The 24711-nt window shown below is 40.6% G+C and overlaps 1 long non-coding RNA gene across 1 annotated transcript; it reads right to left on the bottom strand.

The window, feature by feature from the left end:
* Nucleotides 1–2984: 2984 nt before the first annotated feature.
* LOC131235098 (uncharacterized) lies at nucleotides 2985–4777 on the bottom strand. The gene is made up of 3 exons (XR_009165934.1): nucleotides 4681–4777; nucleotides 4335–4368; nucleotides 2985–3163 (listed from the first exon to the last, which is right to left on the bottom strand). It is a non-coding gene; the product is annotated as an uncharacterized LOC131235098 (long non-coding RNA).
* Nucleotides 4778–24711: the final 19934 nt, after the last annotated feature.

Below are 24711 nucleotides of genomic sequence, written 5' to 3' on the forward strand. Positions count from 1 at the left end.
AGAAATTACCAAATTGGAGTCCTAAGTTAAGGACCTGCAAAATAAAAATAAAATAAGTTAGATTCTAAAAGAAGAGGAACAATCCTTTAAAATAAAGGTAGTAGTAAACTAATTTCTAAAAGAAAGTGGAAACTTCTAAAATAAACTAGGAAAGTCCTATACTAGAAAGTAAATTACTAAAAGAGAACTGAAAAATAGAAAGTAGAGAAGGAGTGTACCGAATTAGAGATTTCTATCTTAAAGGCCTACAAAATAGGAAGGTTAGTTTCTAAACAAAAATTCTAAAAATAAATTAGGAAACAAATTAGATTCTAAGATTAGAAAGTTACTAAAAATAAAAGTAGAAAGTTAATTAAGAAATAACCTAGTTTCTATTTCCTACAGATGAGAGGATACTAGAATTAGAAAATTTCCAAAACTCAACCCTAATTCTAAAAATAGAAAAAGTAGAGGAATTAGAAAGGGATTACCAATTTAGAAGTTATTTCAAGATCCTACAAAACAGAAAACAAGTTAGTTCTAAAAATAAAATAAAATAAAAACCTTTAACGAAGTTAGTAAAATCCTAATCTTAACTTAATTAAAAAACTAGTTAATCTCAGAAACGTCAGTCCCCGACAATGGCGCGCAAAACTTGTTCACTCCCCAGTATAGGGTTGTGATGTAGTAATAAACTCGGTAAGGCCGAGGTCGAATCCACGAGGACTGATACCTACGTTATCTGAAACCAAATAGAACTAGAACTAGACTAAGATGTGATCTAAACCAAATAGAATTTAAGAAATAATTGTGGAATAATTATCTAAAACTTTAAGGAATTCAGAGGAAGGAAACTAGGGATTCAGAGGATCCACTTGTAGAGATCAGGGAGATCTTATGCCTGCATCAAGGTTTATGGAATTCAAACTGAACTTACTTGATCTAGTTTTAAGAGATGAAAAGTATATGAATTAGAATGGATTCCATCATCTAACCATGCTCAGGAGACAAAGAAAATAATAGGATTAAACTAATTACCAATTAATCAACAATGTATGAGGCTCAGGAAGGGTACTATCATCCTACCATGCCCATGGAGCGATGGTGAACAACAGGGCCTCCTGACGTCATAAACATCAAAAGAGAAAAGAAATATTCAAAGCCATTGCAAATCCATTGTAATTTCAGTCACAACCATTAAAGACTAAGAAAAATATTCCTTGAATAATCAAACCACAATCAAGTTTAATTCACAATGAAATAATTAAATAAAGTCTCCCATCTCAATACAAGCTTCACCTCTTAGCCCTAGCTAAGAAGTTCAGCCTAGCATGATCATGCTAGAACCAAAGAGAAAAAAAAAACATTAAAGGAAAGAAATAAAATAAAAGGAAAAGAAAAAGGAAACCTCTTTCTTCCTATCTCCTTAGCTTTTTCTCCTTTTCTTCTGTTTTCTCCCCCTACGTGCAGCAGCATCCAAAATTCTTTTTCCTTCCCTATCAAGCTCTACAGCAGCACCCTCTTCACGTCCCTTTTTTTTTTCTTTAATCCTCACGTTCCAGCCGTAGGAAAAGCCACACCTGTCTCCCGTTCCCTCACGCTGATCGCCAGCGTTTTCCTCGGCCTAGCTCTCTCCCCGTCTCCAAAAGCTTCCCCTTTTTCCCTTTTCTTCTCTCCTTTTATATGCAACCGAAGATGGTGGCTGACTGATTTACGCAGAGAGCTTTTTCCGCAGCTTCTTTCACAGCCGTGCGCATGAACAAGAACAGACACTTCTTGGCGCCATTATATCTCAGCAAAATGGAACCTGCTACCTGATCTGATCCGTTTAGTCAGCTTGGCATCAATCGGTTGCACCTTGAGAGGTGTTTGGACCGTCCAGGTGAAGGGACCGATCATGCCCATGATCGCTGAACGGCCGCAAAGCACGTGCGTGCGTAAACAGGGCCTGCGTTGCTTGAGCTGCGATGTTGGTGGGGTCCACTTCTTGGTGTTTCCTGCAAGATCCAGTCCGTTCATTGGATTGTATACGGAAAATCAGTCGAACATGACCGTTTTTCGTCCGTTTTTATGTGGTCCATTCGATTTCTGCTTACACCGTCAATCCTCCGTTTGAACAGCTAGAGTTCTCTCCTCGCGGTCTTTTGTAATTCTGCCACCTAGGCAGTAACAAAAGGTGTCATGGGGATCTGCTGGACCGTCTGGATTGGACCGTTGAGACACAGTGGTGGCCCACAAACGCCAGCCGCGAGCTCTGTTTACGCATGCTGGATAGAATTCGAATCGGAGAGGGACTGCGTTGCCGTGCACAGCTAGTGCACATGTACACCATGCACACTCGTCTCATATGGGGTCCACGTATGAAGTTTGCGAGAAATCTGCACCGTCCATCTGGTTCTTCTCATGATTTAAGGCGTTGAGACCGAAGATGAGGTGTATCCAGAGATCAGGTGAGCCCCAGATCAGTAAATTGTGGGCTGATCTGTCCGTTGGGCCACTTCCACAGCGATCCAATGGATGAAATTTTACGTGTACGGTTCATTTATGGTCCTCAGGCCACGTATGGAGTCGATCGGATGGTGGGAACCCTATGATCTTGCGTTGGACACTTTTTAGGCTACTTGAGCTTAATTCCTCAATTTTCTTAGTCCTGCATCATCGGACTTTGCATAAATGTACCATATTGGCACATTTGAGAGAGTAGGATTCAAAATCCTACTGTTGTGAATAGCCATAGAAGGCTACAAAAAGTTAAAGAACTTTCACTTGTCCAGAAGATGAACTAATTTTGCATCAGAAGAGCAGTATTTAAAGAGTGAGTACCTCAGGGGCAACATAATTTGGAGTTCCACGTCCCTCTTGAAGAAGTGCAACAACCTGCACATGGAGAGAAACAAACGGCAATTAGACATGCAGAGTAACAAATGGCTGGAGCACCTTCATGGATGCAACAGACTGTCAACTTTACTTGCTTGGGCAATGCACTAAGGCCAAAACATGAAATTTTGCCTTGGGAATCGAGAAGAAGATTTTCAGGCTAAACAAGGAAGATAACTTCTGTTGCTCCAATCTTGGAGCTCCATAAACAGAGTTGAAATAAAATAAAGAAAAGAGCAGATAAGCATCAACTCATGAAGCACTCATTAAGAAACCCAAATAGCCTAGCCTCCCTCTTCAAACAAAACTGCTCAGAAAAGCCTCATAAGAAACACTAAGTGAATAATACTAGCCATGTCTATGATAAATGAAAACAAGTGTTCAATTCCAAATAGATGGTAATTGACATTCCAAGCGATATAGCTGTAGCAAAGAATCAAGGACCATGTATACTGGTTGTTATCACAATTACCAACAATGTTTGTTGGCTGATGACTTGTCCAAATATTGGCAAAAGATGCAAAGACCTCAAAAAAGGATAGAAAAATGAAGGCCTCAAGGAATAAAAAGATAAAAAATTTGGATGCTTGAACAAAGGCTGGAGAGTGATATGCTCAACCAATAAAAGGATAAGAAACTCGGATTGTTGAACGAAGGCCTCAAAATACAAATGGGCTTTTTAGGCTAGGTCGTTATATGCTAGAACCATAAAATACGAGGGGTTTTCTTTTCTTCTTCTTCTTCTTCTTTTTTTTTCAGCATTAACAATTATCACTACCGTTTCATCTGATTCATTGGTCAACCTTAAACTATATTCCCTATAATGGGTCACAAAAGGTTTCAGTAAATAAATTTAGAAAAATAAAAAGAAAAAGAAAAAAAGATGAGCTAATTGCCAACTCTCCTTCTCTCTTTCTTTCTTTCTTTCTTTTTTTTTCTTTTTTTTTCTTTTTTTTTCTTTTTTTTTTTTTTTTTTTTGATCAGTAATGGTAAATTTTATTGAAAAAAAAAAAGGTCCGAAGACTGAAAATATAGGCCAGATTAACGGAACAAGAAGACCGGTCAAGAAGGGGGATCTTCTCCAAATACAGAGAGGGGATTGCAACCTGCTGCTTCTGCCCAAGAGTAAACTAGCTGTTAACTCTATATGAGACTTCCTAAGCCGACGAGCAAATACCACAAAACAAAGCATGAAAGAGCCAAAGATTTAATAAAAATTGATCACAAATTAAACATGTGATGTGAAGGTGCCAGAGTATTGATTCCTCATACCCTCAGCCTCCGTGGTGTGAGGAGAATGTATGAAACATTATCTAAACAAAGGAGAGGAACTGTTTGACATACAACTGGACCCTGTCTACTCTGTAGTCTACTCCAACAGGCTTACAACAATGCCAAATGTAGAACTGTAATATTATCATGACTAGTTAACATTGACAAGATCCTTATGATGCACCTTCCAAAAGGAAAATGAATACCGAGTAGTGCTGCCATTGTTACTGCAAAATCAAGCTGCAAAAAGTAGAAACAGTGAATGAAATGCACACCCGAAAGATAATAGAAAAATATTCAAATCAAATTTAGTGAATGAATGCGAATCCATGAGATCCACATGTTGGTCTTAATCACAGCTACATCACATCTATTCCTACGAAAGAAAAATTCATTTCATCCTCTCCAAGTTGCATCCATTCCACATTGCCAAATCTCGACATTGTTACAATCAATGCCAACCGGAACCATGGCCCAATGAGAAGAAAAGAGAAAGCAATAACAGATGGAATGGATTTTGGAATAAAAACAGGGATTTCGAAAGGAGCTCACCCACGGCAGGAGAGATATGCCTGAAATCCTTCAAAGATTCGGAGCTCACCCACCGGCGGAAGAAGAAAATGAGAAACCAGGCAAAGCTCGGGCGTCGTTCGAAATAGGGATTTGGAAATCCCTCTTTTGAAATGAGACGTTAGTTTCAAATCTGCAAATTGTGAGTTTTCCATAATTTAACACAACAACTACATTAATAGCCATACATTTAAGGGATCATTTACTGAATGATTAAGATAGTTTTTTAATAGAAAAAAAAATATAAATATTAACCATTACCAACTAGACCCATTATTTAAATGGTCTGGATAATTCTATAACGTTACCACTATTAATATGAATGAGTCACCATCATTTTACATCAAACACAAAACTCATTTGTTGTCTCAGTACAATAAATAACTTCACTTGCGCTTTGGATCTGGTAGGGCTGTATGGGCCCTACCATGATGTATATGTTTTAATCCACGCCGTCCATCCGTTTCAAAATATGATTTTAGGGTTGATCGAAAAAATTGAGCTCAATATAAATCTTGAGTGGACCACACCACGGGAAAATAGTAGAGATTGAGCATCCACCATTAAAAACTGGACCTTTGGCTACGGATTATGGTGTTTAGGTTATGGATTTTAGCCATTGAAATCGCCAACGGCTAAAAGCTATAGCAGAAACAACCACACATCTGTCGGCTTTGTCCTTTTTTTAATAGTGCCTGTTAAGTCGAGCACATGAGAGTTATAATTACTCCTACCATACAAAAGCATCAGATTTTAATTTGAATGTTACTAATTTCACTTTTTTATATTATGGTACATCCATATAATCAAAATATCATTCTACTTTAGCTAACCAATTAAGGAAATCTTGTATACACAATACGCCATTAAAATTGGGAAGTTCAACCTTACATTGATAGTCTCTTTTAATACAATCTAATTGATTGCCTTCATAGATTGGTAGTTGAAAAAAGCTGTCATTGATGTTCTCGTCACTGGAGCTCGACTCATCTAGGGTAGCCCTATAATTCACCTATGGAAGTGCTCTACTAAAACTGAGGTTGTTTTGTACTGCAACCACGGGTGGCTGAGCATCGCCTTGGGCTCGAGGCGAAATTAGTTCATCCACAATACGGTTAAAAGTTGCATATAGCTCTTGCATGATCAATTGATTCTCCCGATAGAAAGCTTCCATTCTTTCCAATAAATAATGAATCCCTTGATTACCGTCCGTAGGATTTGGTCCATTGTTTCGTTAGTCGCCATCAGTCCGAGGGAAGTCATTGATCTGATACTAATTGATGCGCGGAAGGACGTGATAAGGTTAATCATCGTCTTCCTCAAGAATAAGTACTACTCCGAATCTACGGAGCTTCTTTAGACTTCTCAGAGAGATTCTTTGAATCCACTAGGAAAGAAAATAGAAATAATTTTTAATAATTCGAGATAAATTGATTGATGATTAAAAAAAAAATGAAATTACAATTTAGTTAACTCAAACTTAAGATGAAGTTTCAGATTCACACTCTAACTCAAACACTCTAAAAATGTGACTTACTATAAATAGTAAACTTATTATTTATAGATGGTCATAATTCCTATTATACTTCATGGTTTTTGGCCAAAAGTAGTTAAGTGCCTGATTTTGCCTAACCACAATATTCACCTAATTTTTCTAAGCCTTTTTCTTGTTGGGCACGACTCCTAAAATTCAAAAGATCAAAAGTTAAGATCTAATTAAAACTTACTATTTATAGTAAAAATGAAAATAAAATAAACTTATGGCCGTTAATACATTGGAATCTTACAATTCCGGTTGGCTAAACTTAGCTTCTCTTACCCAAATTAGTAAATGATTGGTGAAAAGCTTACTCGGCTTTGCGGGATATAACTGTTTTAAGGTACTAACGTTCCTGATTACTTTGGCCTCCAATCGATCCTTCTCTTGCACATATTTGCCATGAAAGTCTACGCGACCCGCTCTACATGGGCCTGCTTACCTTGACCCAATGGTCACAAGATTCACGTGGATCTGGGATCTGTTGATCTGATGTGATGATGTAAAAAGGTGATAATCTAGCGCTCTGATTTGCGGGATGTGTTGATGTAAGGCTGTGATACCATTTGAAGTCATATAAATGTAACCCTCTGATTTGCAAAGTGAGATCCAACGGATTAATGGTTTATGATCTGAGGACATTGTAAGTACACAGTGAAAGATCCATTGTGCTCCTCCAGAGAAGAATAGATGGCGCACTATATATGATCAGCGATTCAGATTGTAGGATAAAAGGCCACTGGATGCGATCAATGTAAGAAGTTATCTATGATCGGACGGTCAAAAGCTAACAGGTAGCATCACATTAACATCTCAACTTAATTACTGTATTTGTGAAGGTGGGCCATTGGTGGAGCACGATAGGAGGACCATTGGATATTTTTCATTTTAACCGTCCAATATTTGTCCACCAATACGATGGTCAGCCAATAATGATACATCTAAACTGGGACCATGATTTTGGCTATTTATTTTGAAATACTTGTATTCCAAGTATGCAATATCTAAGTAATTCCTCAGTGGGCCTTGGGAAGTTTTTAACGGTGTGGGTCCGATCAGCACTGTTTTCGAATGGTGTCTTCCACCTGATATTTGGATCTGACTCATTTACGGGACCATGCCCTCAAATGAACTGGCAAAACAGATGGACGGCGTGATATTCAACACGTACATAAAAGTGGGCCGCATGTTCACGGCCCCATCCACTAACCTATTTTACCGGAAACGGATTGGCTATTCCCCTGCCACCAGCCAATGGCTGATGGTCGGTTCTCTGTGGGCCCCTCTATGATGTATGTGTTTCATCAATGCCGTTCATTTATTTTTCTAGATCATTTTATGGTAATTGACAAAAAATAATGTATATAAAAATCTCAAGTAGACCACATTACAGGAAACAATGTTGAATGAACATGGACCATTAAAAATTTTTGGGGCCATAAAAGTTTTGGATCAAGATGATCTTTGTTTTTTTCCTTTCATCTGGGTCTGTATGACCTAATAACAGATTGGATGTCAAATAAACAGTACAGTGGGCATTTAGGAGTATTTTAATGGTGGATATCTATTTTAATGGTGGATATCCATTCACTATTGTTTTCCTGTGGTGTGGTCCAATTGGGATACATATCCCTATGTTTTTTGGGATCAAGCCTAAAATGATCTGTTAAAATGGATGAACGGAATGGATGAAACACATACATCAAGGTGGGGCCCACAGAGCACCGACCATCGGCCACAGGGCTGGTGGCAGGGGCCCTTTTCCTTTTAGAGAAATTTGCGACTGTACGACCCATTTATGGCCCATTTAGGAGACTAAGCCCACCTCATTTTACTTTGCGAGAATACGCCCCAGCTATACAGATGGCTTGCCAAAGGTCGAAAATGCCCGTCCTTGTTCCTTCAAGCGGATCGGCTGGTGCTCAGCGCTGACGCTCCTCGAACTCCGAGTTGTAGGAACGGTTCAAAAGAGATCAACGTTACGTGGGCCCCTACAGTTACGTATTTATTATATCCACAACGTTCATCCGTATTTTGAGATCATTTCGGAGCATTATCAAGAAAAAAAAAAAATTCATATCCGAAGATCAACTGAACCACACCACAAGGAGCAATAGAAAATTGATTTTCAACGGTGAAACTTTTGTAGGGCCCACCATAACATTTATTTTCCTTCCAATCCATTAATAAGGTAACAAAGACCCGGATTAGGAGGACAAAAAAATTTCATAATGACCCAAAACTTCTGTGACCGGCCTAAAAGCGTTTCAATGGTAGACGTTCAATCTTCCACTGCCTTTTACAGTGTGGTCCACTTGATAGCTAAATCTATCTTATTTTTCTTCCCAAGCGTTAGTACGAGTTCGCCAAATAGATGGACGGTTTGAATATAACACATACCTCATAAAAGGACCCACAAAGGCGGTGGGGATTACAATAGGGAAAAAAAAGATCTGGTATCTATGGCTATGGATTATAACCGTAAAGATAACCGCAGCCAATGCTTTTTCAATATGTCCTCTACTATGCATCGAAGGTCTTTCGATATGTACTTTGATATATCGAATGTCTTTCGATTAATCGAAAAAGGTCTAAAACTGTCGAGCAACTTTGCATAAAAATTCCTGCAATTTTCGATTAATCAAAGTGTATTCGATATGTATCGAAGATATAGCTACAGATTATAGCAGTAGCCATAACTGCAATCTGTAAAAGTCTATGCAAATTTTTTTATTTTTTATTTTTTATTTTTTACATGGAGAACTTTATTCTACCTATAATTTTCTCTAATACATATTTATATAAATATGTATATATAAGCATATAAAAAAAAATTCTCTTTTTTTCATTTATTTCTCTATTCATTTAACAAGAATATCTTCTAAACCAAAATTAGTTACTTGATGTACCCTATATGATTTTGGGGTAGGAGAAGATACTTTAGCCAACTAACCTAGTTATTTTCCAAGATTCTATTAGGTCGATGGTCGAAAATCCATTTCATTCACTTTGCGATCAATTTCAATCAGTTCGTGGTCATTTCCATGCATTTCACTATCAATTCCCTCCACTTCACAAACAATTTCATGCATTTCACGGTCATCCCAAACTATTTCGTGTTGATTCACGGTCATTTCGAGGCATTTAACGGTCAATTTCCTTCAGTTCACGGTCATTTGCATGCATTTCACGGTTAATTCGCATCAATTCATGATCATTCCCATGCACTTCACGGTCATCCCAAACTATTCCGTGTTAATTCACAGTCGTTTGAGCATTTGCGGTCAATTCCCTTCACATGCAACTGACCGTGGAAGGAATTGATCGCGAAAAGCTTCGAAACAACCGTGAATCAACACGAAATTGTTTGGGATGACCGTGAAATGCATGGGAATGATCATGGTTTGAAGCGCTTTGAGCGCGAAATGCATGCAAATGACCGTGAAGTAAAGGGAATTGACCGCGAAATGCCTCGAAACGATCGTGAATCAACACGAAACTGTTTGGGACGACCGTGAAATGCATAAGAATGATCATGGTTTGAAGCGATTTGAACACGAAATGCATGTAATTGACCGTGAAGTGAGGGGAATTGACCGCGAAATGCCTTGAAATGACCGTGAATCAACACGGAATTGTTTGGGACGACCGTAAAATGCATAGGAATGATCATGGTTTGAAGCGAATTGACCACGAAATGTATGCAAATGACCGTGAAGTGAAGCGAATTGACCACGAAATGCCTCGAAACGACCATGAATCAACACGGAATTTTTGGGATGACCGCGAAATGCATGGGAAAGATCATGGTTTGAAGCGAATTGTGCGAAATGCATGCAAATGACCGTGAAGTGAAGCGAATTGACCGCTAAATGAATGAGCGTGAATCAACACGGAATTGTTTTGGATGACCGTGAAATGCATGGGAATGATCATGGTTCGAAGTGATTTGACCGTGAAGGGAAACGACCGTGAAGTGAAGCGAATTGTACATGAAATGCCTCGAAAGGACCATGAATCAACACGGAATTGTTTTGGATGACCGTGAAATACATGAGAATAATCATGGTTTGAAGGCGATTTGACCGCGAAGTGCACGCAATTGATCGTGAAGGGAAGGGAATTGACCATGAAATGCCTCAAACGACCGTGAATCAACACGAAATTGTTTTGGATGACCGTGAAATGCATGGAAATGATCATGGTTTGAAGCGATTTGACCGCGAAATGCATGCAAATGACCGTGAAGTGAAGCGAATTGACCGCGAAATGCCTCGAAACGACCGTGAATCAACACGGAATTGTTTGGGATGACCGTGAAATGCATGGGAATGATCATGGTTCGAAGCGATTTGACCACGAAGTGCATGCAAATGACCGTGAAGTGAAGCGAATTGACCGCGAAATGCCTCGAAACGACCGTGAATCAACACGGAATTGTTTTGGATGACCGTGAAATGCATGGGAATGATCATGGTTCGAAGCGATTTGACCGTGAAGTGCACGCAACTGACCGTGAAGTGAAGCGAATTGACCGCGAAATGCCTCGAAACGACCGTGAATCAACACGGAATTGTTTTGGATGACCGTGAAATGCATGGGAATGATCATGGTTTGAAGCGATTTGACCGCGAAATGCATACAAATGACCGTGAAGTGAGGGGAATTGACCGTGAAATGCCTCGAAACGATCGTGAATCAACACAGAATTGTTTGGGATGACCGTGAAATGCATGGAAATGATCATGGTTTGAAGTGATTTGACCGCGAAATGCATGCAAATGACCATGCAACTTAAGAGACTAGAAGAAGCACACTATGAACACAACTTGGATAACATGGAGTGTGTACCAACATGGGTGTGTACTAACAAGCTAACCTAAAAAAGCAAAACGAAAAAAATATATATAAAAAATAATAAAAAAATACATTAGAAAAAAAAATAAAAAATTTACACTTCGATATATCGAATAGAACACGATATATCGAAACTCTTCGATATAATCGAAACCTAATCGATTAATGGTAGAGTAAGTTGTCGATTATATCAAAATCTAGTCGATATAATAGTAGTAAGTCATCCTTACAACCGACCGATATATTGACTATTATTCGATTGATCGAAAATGGTCACACACTGTCCAACGACAAAATACTTTTTAAATTTTATTATCGATATAATCGAGTAGATGTCGATATATCGGGGTATCGATATATCGACTAGATTTTGATATATCGGAAATTGTCAGAAAATGTCCAGCGTCGAACTACTTTTTTAGTGCAATTATCGATTATATCTCCGATATTTCGATATATCGAAGTAAGTATATATCGAGTAAATATCGATATATTGAAAATGTACCTCAATGGTCCAGCAACCAGAATCTTATTGACTGGGGAAAGGAGATGGGCCACCATTCGCTAATCGAGAAGCTCGATTTAAATGAAGAAGGGGGAGGAGATGGTGATGGAATCGAGGGTATGTTGTTGTATGGGTCAATTGAGAATGATTGTCCATCATCATCTGGTAAAGAATCTCTATTGATCGAAGTGCTCAAAGAAGGATATGATAATGGACTGGAGGATGTGATATTGCATCGGTCAATAGAGAAATCATCAGGTGAAGGATTTGAAGTGGAAGTGGACCACCATCCACCGATCGAAAGGATTAATTTGCATGAACAAGGGGTATGAGATGATGACAAACGCAAGGATATATCATTTGATGAGTCAATAGAGAGAGGGCCAGTTTCATCATCTGGTGGAGGATCTGAAGTGAAGGAGGTGGGCCACCATCTTAAAATTGAGGATATCTATTTGCATGAAGGGGGAGAAGGAGATTGTAGTGATTTAGAGGGTGTGTTATTCCATGGGTCGATAGAGAACGAACCACTATCATCATCTTAAAAAGTATTTGAAGCGGAGGGAAGCCACCATCCACCAATCAAGGGTCTTGATTTACATGAAGGGGCAGAAGGAAATGGTAATGCACTGAAGGGTATGTTACTCCATGGATTCATAGATAAAGGGCCGCCATCATCTTTTGGTGAAGGATTCCAAGTGGAGGAGGTTCCCTACCATCTGCTTAGTAAGGAGCCCAGTTTACATACAGATGGGGGTTTAGAAGATGTCAATGGATGAGAGAGTTCATCATTCAATACATCAAATGGGAAAAGATCCCAACCGTTGCCTAGTACAGGAAGTTGACAGGTGGGCCATCATGAGCAGATCGAAGAACTTGGGTCACATTTGGCAACCATAAACGGTGTGCTAGCACAACCAAGGAAATGTTCCCAATCTGACCAACAAAGGCATTGGATGACAGGAGGTAGTCGATCACAGACAATTTTGAGGCATTTCGCGATCAATTTCCTTCACTTCACGATCATTTGCATGCATTTCGCGGTCAAATCGCTTCAAACTATGATCATTCCTATGCATTTCACGGTCATCCCAAACAATTCCGTGTTGATTCACGGTCGTTTTGAGGCATTTCGCAGTCAATTCCCTTCACTCCACAGTCATTTGCATGCATTTCGCGGTCAAATCGCTTCAAATCATGATCATTCCCATGCATTTCGCAGTCATCCCAAACAATTCCGTGTTGATTCACAGTCATTTCGAGGCATTTCGCGGTCAATTCCCCACACTTCACGGTCATTTGCAAACGGAGGGAATGAAATGGAACGTCGGTTACTTAATATAAATAAGCTCACAATTTCGATATATCGAATAACAAACAATATATCGACCGAGAAACCAACGGTCGGGCAAACGGCTTATGCCTTTTCAAATATTTTTTCAATCGAGAGGACTTCGATATATACCGACAAGTTATCTGATATATCGACAGAGTATCGATATTATCGATAATTCGTTTAAGAGGAGCAGTTCGTTGCTGGACCATCGAGGAACATTTTCGATATATTGATATTTACTCGATATATCATTACTTCGATATATCGAACTATCGGCGATATAATCGATAATTGCACTAAAAAGGCAGTTTGACGCTGGACAGAGTCTGACCATTTCCGATACATCGAACTACTCTCGATATATCGATAGCAGATATATCGACATCTACTCGATTATATCGATAATACAATTTAAAAAGCATTTTGTCGCTGGACAGTGTGTGACCATTTTCGATCAATCGAATAGTATTGATATATCGGTGGGTTGTAAGGATGACTTACCATTTTTATATCGATTAGATTTCGATATAATCGATAACTTACGATACTAATAATCGATTATATTTCGATTATATCGAAGTTCGATATATCGTGTTATATTCGATATATCGAAGTGTAATCTTTCCTCTTTTTTTTTTCTAATATTTATATATATATATATATATATATATATTTTGATTTTTTAGATTAGCTTGTTAATTAAGTTACAATTGCATTCAGTGCTTTTGACTTGGGGCCAAAAATAAATGTTGCAGCAAATTGGTTGGCACTTCCTCATTATGAATATGCTTGCTAGGAAACGTCATTCATCATCATCATCATCGCTTCGAGGCATTTCGCGGTCAATAAATGTTGCAGCAAATAAATGTTGATTCACGGTCAAATCGCTTCAAACAATGATCATTCCCATGCATTTCACGGTCATCTAAAACAATTCCGTGTTGATTCACGGTCGTTTCGAGGCATTTTGCGGTCAATTCGCTTCACTTCACGGTCATTTGCATGCACTTCGCGGTCAAATCGCTTCGAACCATGATCATTCCCATGCATTTCACGGTCATCCAAAACAATTCCGTGTTGATTCACGGTCGTTTCGAGGCATTTCGCGGTCAATTCGCTTCCCTTCACGGTCAGTTGCGTGCACTTCGCGGTCAAATCGCTTCGAACCATGATCATTCCCATGCATTTCACGGTCATCCAAAACAATTCCGTGTTGATTCACGGTCGTTTCGAGGCATTTCGCGGTCAATTCGCTTCCCTTCACGGTCAGTTGCGTGCACTTCGCGGTCAAATCGCTTCGAACCATGATCATTCCCATGCATTTCACTGTCATCGAAAACAATTCCGTGTTGATTCACGGTCATTTCGAGGCATTTCGCGGTCAATTCGCTTCACTTCACGGTCATTTGCATGCATTTTGCAGTCAAATCGCTTCGAACCATGATCATTCCCATGCATTTCACGGTCATCCAAAACAATTCCGTGTTGATTCACGGTCGTTTCGAGGCATTTCGCGGTCAATTCGCTTCCCTTCACGGTCAGTTGCGTGCACTTCGCGGTCAAATCGCTTCGAACCATGATCATTCCCATGCATTTCACGGTCATCCAAAACAATTCCGTGTTGATTCACGGTCGTTTCGAGGCATTTCGCGGTCAATTCGCTTCACTTCATGGTCATTTGCATGCATTTCGCGGTCAAATCGCTTCAAACCATGATCATTCCCATGCATTTCACGGTCATCCAAAACAATTCCATGCTGATTCACGGTCGTTTCGAGGCATTTCGCGGTCAATTCGCTTCAGTTCACGGTCAGTTGCATGCACTTAGCAGTCAAATCGCTTCGAACCATGATCATTCCCATGCATTTCACGGTCATCCAAAACAATTCCGTGTTGATTCACGGTCGTTTCGAGGCATTTCGCGGTCAATTCGCTTCACTTCACGGTCATTTGCATGCACTTCGCGGTCAAATCGCTTCGAACCATGATCATTCCCATGCATTTCACGGTCATCCAAAACAATTCCGTGTTGATTCACGGTCGTTTCGAGGCATTTCGCGGTCAATTCGCTTCACTTCACGGTCATTTGCATGCATTTCGCGGTCAAATCGCTTCGAACCATGATCATTCCCATGCATTTCACGGTCACCCAAAACAATTCCGTGTTGATTCACGGTCATTTCGAGGCATTTCGCGGTCAATTCCCTTCCCTTCACGGTCAGTTGCGTGCACTTCGCGGTCAAATCGCTTCAAACCATGATCATTCTCATGCATTTCACGGTCATCCAAAACAATTCCGTGTTGATTCACGGTCATTTCGAGGCATTTCGCAGTCAATTCCCTTCCCTTCACGGTCAGTTGCGTGCACTTTGCGGTCAAATCGCTTCAAACCATGATCATTCTCATGCATTTCACGGTCATCCAAAACAATTCCGTGTTGATTCACGGTCGTTTCGAGGCATTTCGCGGTCAATTCGCTTCACTTCACGGTCATTTGCATGCACTTCGCGGTCAAATCGCTTCGAACCATGATCATTCCCATGCATTTCACGGTCATCCAAAACAATTCCGTGTTGATTCACGGTCGTTTCGAGGCATTTCACGGTCAATTCCCTTCACTTCACGATCAGTTGCGTGCACTTCGCAGTCAATTCGCTTCAAATCATGATCATTCCCATGCATTTCACGGTCATCCAAAACAATTCCGTGTTGATTCACGGTCGTTTCGAGACATTTCGCAATCAATTCCCTTCACTTCACGGTCAGTTGCATGCATTTCGCGGTCAATTCGCTTCAAACCATGATCATTCTCATGCATTTCACGGTCATCCAAAACAATTCCGTGTTGATTCACGGTCGTTTCGAGGCATTTCGCGGTCAATTCCCTTCACTTCACGGTCATTTGCATGCATTTCGCGGTCAATTCGCTTCAAACCATGATCATTCCCATGCATTTCACGGTCGTCCCAAACAATTTCGTGTTGATTCACGGTCGTTTCGAGGCATTTCGCGGTCAATTCCCTTCCCTTCACGATCATTTACATGCATTTCGCGCTTAAATCGCTTCAAACCATGATCATTCCCATGCATTTCGTGATCATCCCAAACAATTCTGTGTTGATTCACGGTCGTTTCGAGGCATTTCGTGGTCAATTCCCTTCACTTCACGGTCATTTACATGCATTTCGCGGTCAAATCGCTTCAAACCATGATCATTCCTATGCATTTTGCGGTCATCCCAAACAATTCCGTGTTGATTCACGGTCGTTTCGAGGCATTTCGCGGTCAATTCCCTTCACTTCACGGTCATTTACATGCATTTCGCGGTCAAATCGCTTCAAACCATGATCATTCCCATGCATTTCACGGTCATCCCAAACAATTCCGTGTTGATTCATGGTCGTTTCGAGGCATTTTGCGGTCAATTCGCTTCACTTCACGGTCATTTGCATACATTTCGTGGTCAATTCGCTTCAAACCATGATCATTCCTATGCATTTTACGGTCGTCCCAAACAATTCCGTGTTGATTCACGGTCGTTTGAGGCATTTCATGGTCAATTCGCTTCACTTCACGGTCATTTGCATGCATTTTGTGGTCAATTCGCTTCAAACCATGATCATTCCCATGCATTTTACGGTCGTCCCAAACAATTCCGTGTTGATTCACGGTCGTTTCGAGGCATTTCGCGGTCAATTCCCTTCACTTCACGATCATTTGCATGCATTTTGCGGTCAAATCACTTCAAACCATGATCATTCCCATGCATTTCACGGTCGTCCCAAACAATTCCGTGTTGATTCACGGTCATTTCGAGGCATTTCGCGGTCAATTCCCTTCACTTCACGGTCAGTTGCATGCATTTCGCGCTCAAATCACTTCAAACCATGATCATTCCCATGCATTTCACGGTCGTCCCAAACAATTTCGTGTTGATTCACGGTCGTTTCGAGGCATTTCGCGGTCAATTCCCTTCACTTCACGGTCATTTGCATGCATTTCGCTGGCAAATTGCTTCAAACCATGATCATTCCCATGCATTTCACGGTCATCTCAAACAATTAGTGTAGATTCACGGTCGTTTGAGGCATTTCGCGGTCAATTCCCTTCGGTTCATGGTCAATTCCATGCAAAGGAATTGACCATGAAATGCCTCAAACGACCGTGAATCAACACGAAATAGTTTGGGATGACCATGAATGCATGGGAATGATCATGAATTGATGCGAATTGACCGTGAAATGCATGCAAATGACCATGAAGTGAAGGGAATTGACCGTGAAATGCCTCGAAATGACCGTGAATCAACACGGAATAGTTTGGGATGACCGTGAAATGCATGGAATTGTCCGTGAAGTGGAGGGAATTGACGGTGAAATGCATGGAAATGACCACGAACTGATTGAAATTGACCGCAAAGTGAATGAAATGGATTTTCGACCATCGACCTGATTGAATCTTGGAAAATAACTAGGTTAGTTGGCTAAAGTAGCTTCTCCTACCCCAAAATCATATAGGGTACATCAAGTAACTAATTTTGGTTTAAAAGATATTCTTGTTAAATGAATAGAGAAATAAATGAAAAAAAGAGATTTTTTTTTTTTTATATGCTTATATATACATATTTATATAAATATGTATTAGAGAAAATTGTAGGTAGAATAAAGTTCTCCATGTAAAAAATAAAAAATAAAAAATAAAAAATAAAAAATAAAAAAATTTGCATAGACTTTTACGAACTGCAGTTATGGCTATGGCTATAATCTGTAAGTATATCTTCGATACATATCGAATACACTTCGATTAATCGAAAATTGCAGGATTTTTTATGCAAAGTTGCTGGACAATTTTGGACCTTTTTCGATTAATCGAAAGACATTCGATATATCGAAGTACATATCGAAAGACCTTCGATGCATAGTAGAGGACATATTGAAAAAGCATTGGCTGCGGTTATCTCTACGGTTATAATCCGTAGCCATAGATACCAGGCTTTTTTTTTCCCTGTTGTAATCCCCACGACCTTTGTGGGTCCTTTTATGAGGTATGTGTTATATCCAAACCGTCCATCTATTTGGTGAACTCGTACTAATGCTTGGGAAGAAAAATAAGATAGATTTAGCTATCAAGTGGACCACACTGTAAAAGGCACCGGAAGATTGAACGTCTACCATTGAAACCCTTTTAGGGGTCCCAGAAGTTTTGGATCATTACAAAATTTGTTTTTCCTCTTCATCCAGGTCTTTGTGACATTATGAATAAATTGGATGGAAAATAAATGTTATGGTGGGCCCTACAAAAGTTTCTACGGTGAAAATCAATTTTCTGCTGCTCTTTGTGGTGTGGTCCAGTTGCTCTTTGGATATGATTTTTTTTGCTTGGATAATGCTCCAAAATGATCTCGAAATATGGATGAACGTTGTGGATATAATAAATACGTAACTGTGGGGCGTATGTAACTTTGATATCTTTTGAACCGTGTGGTCCACTGAGATTTATACCCCTCTCATTGTTTTTAAAGCCTAAAATGATCTGTTAAAATGGATGAACGGAATGGATGAAACACATACATCAAGGTGGGGCCCACAGAGCACCGACCATCGGCCACAGGGCTGGTGGCAGGGGCCGTAGCCAATCTGTTTCCTATTTTACCCGTCTCTTTCCCGATCAGCGCTTGTTCCCCACTTCATCTGCGTCATCATAAATCCCACCCTTTATACATACATCGCCCCCATCCGTCCCTCCCTCCATACTGCCATCATCCCCAGCTTCATCTTACCTTGTGCGGTTTCCACGCCTCTTTCTCGCTTCCCTCCTTCCGTGAGATGAACTGTCTTATGGCAATGCTAGAGGCCCCGACAACCAGGCCAGCGAACCCATAGAGGATCATGGCCTTTGCGTCCTGCACATCTCTAATTCCCTTAAGCAGCGAGACACCAGCTCATTGTTTTAAAGGTTTTCTGGCTTGTACGTACGCAGCCATAAGAGGGCTGGTGTCCAGTCTCACTGATTATGGGAATCGGAGATGTGGAGAACGCAAAGGACTTGATCCTCTATGGGTTCGCTGGGCTGGTTGGGGGTGCCTTTAGCGTTCCCATAAGAGAGTTCCTCTCCGTCAAATGGATAAGAAGGAGAAGGAAATGAAGGAGGGAAGTGGCGAGAGCGAGGAAGAGAAGGGAGGCGTGCAGATGTAGGCGGCTGCAGTATTGGCTTTGGCATTCTCGGTGGGGGATGGTTCTGCTCCTGATGGAAGCGTTTATAAAGCCACAGACAATGAGGCTAGGGGTGATGGCAGAAGTGACCTTGGCATTTATGATGATTGGAGGGCTTTTTGTGAATTTGGGGAGATCTTATTGGATAGTGGTGGTGGGGGATTGGTTAGCTATGATTTTGAATTTTGGGATGATGAAGTTGTTGGGGTCTCATGGGAGGGTTGATCCATTGTTGCTATATTACCAGCTTGGAGTTGTTGCTTCATAAGTTGTGGGTCAGGAGATTGTGGGAGTTGGGGCTATCATCCTACCAGCTAGGACAGTTACTCTGTTTTGCTGCTTGTTGCAGGCAGTGAATTGATGCAAGTTGAGGCAGAGGTATTTGGTGTGGTTTCCTGAGGTACCATTTGCTTCTTCCAGCACTCGATATAGACTGGTGCTACTTTGGAATTTGCTGCTCGACCTTCTTTGGCTATCTTAGCATATGTTTTTTTTTTCTTCTGTCATTCGTGTTGATTGCTGCGTGGCTTTGGCTTCGTCAATCTTCTGGTGGTGTGGCTAGTGTTGGTGAGCTGAAAGATCTGATCTCAGAGAGCTTTGTCGTGGTGCCTAATGAAGCTACTTGGGATGTCTGCTTTAAGTTAGCATAAGTGGAGCTGGAATTCTTGCTGGAATATGGCCATTTGGGATGGCTGTATGCAGAATCCTTGTGGCTGCCTGCTCTTTGTTTTGGGTGTATGCCTTGCTACAACAGTTCCCAATGTGGTGGTGGGCGTTGTAGGCTGGTTGTTGCAGGGAGCTAGTTGTTTGGCGGGGAGTTTTCAGCACCAGGTGCATTTCTGGGCTAGAGTTTTTGGCTGCAGAGTATCTGGTTTTTCTTCATGGATTTTTTTTTTTTAGGTTAAAGATCGATCTACTTTGCTGCCTTGCCTCAGGATGAATCCCGAGTGTTATTTCTAAATTTAATTGCCTCAGTAGGTGTCATTGGGTGGATGCGCTGGCTTTGGTACTGTCTGTCTGATCTGTTGAAGTGTCTTGGATGGTCTGTCTGGTCTCCTGTATGGGCGGTGATATGTACTCATCTGCGGCTGTATAACATCTTGCATTAGTTGCAATAACTGGGGAGGCTGCTTTGATTAGCTCTGTTTGATGTTTCCAGTCTAATCATCGTAGCAGGTGGGATTTTATCACAGACAAATCCAGTTGCAGCAGTCGGGTGGCGCAGATATCTGCTGGTCTCTTGTACATGTCCAGTGGCAGCAGCCCATGTTCGCTGCCGGCCCTGCTTTTGCTTATCCCCTTGGAGCAGATTCTACTTTGCTGTGAGGCTTGTAAGCAGATAGAGGACCTGCCTGGCTGGTTGTCCTGCTGGGTGGATGGATTTTTGTTGGCTGAATTGATCGTGTCTGTGGTTTGGTAAACTGAAAAAAAAAAAAGTCTGAAAATTAATTGAAGTGCTTAAAGCCCAATTAAGTGCTGAATTTTAATACTTACAAGTAGTGAAAAATCTATTTGGTAATTTGTCCAGGAAAACAAAAAGGCCCTGCAATTTGAAAATAACTAAAAATTGACAATTTGATACTTTTTCTTTTTTAAAAAAAAAAAAATACAAAAACTTGGTTGATAAATATAAACTAAAAATGTCTGAAAATTGACAATTTATCATGTTTTCCCTTATCATCCTAATATCTATCTTTTGTATAGTATTAGATAAAACCTGTTATTGTGCTCCAAATTTGGGACGCCTATGATGATTCTAGTAAAATTTTAATATTTTTCAGCAAATAAAGTTAAGTAGATGAATAGTCTAGATGTTTTATGTTTGCAACACATGGGGACATGAATTGATTGTGTAAGGATGCTAGTAAATGATACTCTTACCAAGGATATGCACAGTAGGTTTAGATTTTCAATTTCCACATATTTAGCATCGAGTTATGTAGTCCAAGAATGTTGGTGAGGTTGATCATTGTATTCCTCACGGATAACTTCTCTAAATCCACGGAGCTTCTCTGGACTCCTCACAGAGATTCCTCAAATCCGCGAGGAAAAATAGGAAAATAAAAATAATTCTAATAAATTTGAAAATAGCTTTGATTGATGATAAAAATGAATTTACAATCCTTTAAATAGTGATAATAAACTTAGGAAGAAGTTTCAAAATCAAACTAACTCAAAAATCTCTAAAATTGTGACTTATTATAAATAGTAAACTTTATTTAGAGACGATCGTGATTTCCAACGGACTTCATGGTTTTTGGCCAAAAATAATAAGTGTCCAATTTGGCCTAACGACGTTATTCCTCTAATTTTTCTAAGCCCTTTTCATGTTGGGCACAACTCCTAAAACTCAAAAGGATCAAGAGTTATAATCAAACTAAAACTTATTACAAATAGTAAAAATGGAAATAAAATAGATTTTCGACCGTCAATCTAATGGAATCTCACAAATTCGGCATGGGCAACCTAGTATAGCAGGGTTGGTTGGCTAAAGTAGCTTCTCCTATCCTAAAATCATATATGGTCCGTCGAATAACTCATTCCGATTTGCGATATATGTTCGTTTTAGGGTTCCAATGGTCCTAATCATTTTCGCATGTGATTGGGCCTTTTCTGGTCATCTTGGATATGAAAGTGTTTGCGACCCGCTTTTGTTACTATCGTAACAACAGAACATGTCCTCAATTTTGTTACTTTGTCAACACAGTGAAAAAACGACGGCTCAAAACTGTCTTAAACAGAAATTATAGGCTGTTCTAGACCGTCGCAGCTGTGAAATCGTCTCCCACCCCTATTGGTCTCCCTATTGAGGATTGGATGATCTTCGTGGATCAATGCAATACCAATAAATTCAAGGAATTAAGTGTAAGAAATGCATCCAATCAGGTCAAACAAGTTGTCCCTTCTACACTTGGCCGACGTAGCATGGCTACAACACACCATCAGATAGTACATGCCCTAAAATAACATAGCTCTACTTTATTTATGATGATTATTTAAAAATTATTAATCGTTTAATTCCATTATTAATGTGTTTTGGCATGGATGTTATGGGGGAAAGACAATTGAGAGGAATCTTACTACTGATACCGAGCTTGGTAGGGTTGAAATGTACATCTGAGCCCATACAACAAAGGATGACAAATTGCGGTTTCCAGAAACCTTTGTAAGTGCAACCCACGTATATCCTGTCATTATCCATATGAAAATCAAGTGCTTCTTTCCCGCACTATAATTTTTCTTTTGGATGTTGTCATAGGAAAAAATAAAGTCGATTCAGACTAGTAATCCTGCATCTCAGATGACCAATGTAGATGATGCCCTTACATAGGTATATATGCTTGTTCTTCAAATACTTGAGTTTAGTTAGACTTATGTATTCTCTGATAAATCGAATTGCAATTTTGTTTACAGTCAGTTGGGAGTGATAGTAGAGGGCACATATGGGGGATATATGGAAATGTAGGCAAGATTGCATTGAGGAAGACAATTCCTATTATAGATATGCTCAATATGGTGATGCAGGATCGAGATAGTTTGATACAAGAATTAGGTCAAGTGAAGAAAAGCCTGGGAGATCTCCACCAGAAGGTTAATTATATTATAAATAAGCAAGGGGAACAGGGGGATGTCGATCCACCGACAATACCTCCATTTAAATCTAGTCACACATCGTCGGTATGTATGTGTTTCTCTGATACTAATTTAAGCTTATGATTATATGCACCTCCATTTAAAAATACTAATGACGTGTTATATGTGTACATGTAGCCTGATTTGGTAAATATTGGCAAGAGATGTGATCTTTGCGATTGGAAGAAATGGGTAATTGCTCGTGGTGAGGTGCATGCAGTTGATCCAACTACTCATGTCCATGGAGCAGAAATGGGTGAAGGAAATTTTAGTGGTCCTGATAGAGATTATAGCTTCGCAGGCAGATTTATGGAAGGAAGATGGTTATCATCATACACTTGGAGAGATTGGTGTAGGAGGATTTGTTGTTTGGCCCAATGTTGAGGGTCAAATATTGCATATCAGACCCAGTTGTTACCTAGATTTACGAACATAATACTGTTTAAACGCCCTATTTTAATCGTGTTTGTGTTGCAAGGTAGATTTATGAGCGTGGATTGAAAGGGATGCTAAAAGCATGGATTTAAAGCTCAGGCATCACCAAGACATTGGACGGGGCCCCATGGGACCACGATCGAGGATTTACACGTCAGAGATCAGAGAAAGTCCAGCCACTCATCTTAAACAGGCCTAAAAGACGTCCAGAATACAAGATCATAGGGTTCCCACCATCTGATCAGTTCGAAACTTCATACGTGGCCTGAGGACCATGAATTAACCGTACACATCAAATTTCAACCCTCAGATCCCAATAAAAGTGGCTCAACGGACAGATCAGCCACCAAAACAGTGATATGGGGCCCACCTGCTATCAGGATACGCTTTAAATTTGGTCCCCGCGATTAAAATGAGATGGCAAAACGGATGGATGGATTGGATTTTGCATAAAACATCAAGGTGGGGCCCACTTTACATGGCCTGTGCACACAGCAGGCGTACGCCCGCTGTGCACTGGACCGGAGTCTCCCGGTCAGCGACGGAGACCCGTCTCCCTCTCCTTCTCGAGCACGGACGGACAGTGTTCGTCTGTTTTTCATTGTGGGCCCCACTCATCGGCGATTTCGAAGATCGGAACCATCCATTGCATCCAGAGGGTGGGTGTAACCCACGTCTAGGTGACCTTCTTCCCCCATGCGAGCGTATGCGCGTTTCCAGCCGTTAAACGCAGGATGGACGGCAGAAAAGAAGATTCAGTGGGCCTCATCAACAGAAGGAAAAAATGCACCTTCTGGACTGAAATTTCGAGGGGAAACCAGTGGACGGCATGGATTTCCCAAAACGAAAGCTATGTGGGCCCCACCATCAGCCAGCGTAAGTACGTAACGCACTCTGTTTCGCAACCGGACGCCGTCCGGCTTTCAAGGGGAGTTGTGCGCTCGTGGGGGTGATCGGACGGCTGATCTGAGCCATTCATCATGTAGGTCTGCCAAAAATCTCCCAGAGGACGTTGTCCTTTTGGAAGGAAAGCAAAGAAGAAGAAGAGTGGAAGGCTCCGAATTTGGCTGCTGTGCGTAAAGAAAGCTTCGGCAGCTGACTCGTCCGCGGACTCCAGCCCTCCACCGCCCCTGGATGTATAAAGGAGAAAAAGAGAGAGAAGAAACTGGGAAAAAACGGGAAGGAACGGAGGGGAGCTTAGCTTTTTGCGAGACGTCAGGGAGGGAGAAAGAGAAACAGAGAAGACTGGGAGGAAGAGAGGCTGTGCGGCTGTAACGTGAGCGTGAGAGAGTATAGAGGAGGCTGGAGCCGTGGAGCATGCTGGAGGAGGGAGATTAGCTGGACTGGAGCAGAGGCCGTCCTGATTTTTCTTTTCCTTTCTTCTTCTTCTTTTTAATCGGAGTTTAGCCTAATCATTCATGTGTGGCTAAACCTCTTAGCTAGGGCTAAGAGGTGAAGCCTGTAGCGAGATGGGAAACACTATTTTGTGCCTTTAAGT

Source organism: Magnolia sinica, chromosome 19 (genome assembly GCF_029962835.1).
Source record: "Magnolia sinica isolate HGM2019 chromosome 19, MsV1, whole genome shotgun sequence".
Taxonomy (NCBI): Eukaryota; Viridiplantae; Streptophyta; class Magnoliopsida; order Magnoliales; family Magnoliaceae; genus Magnolia; species Magnolia sinica.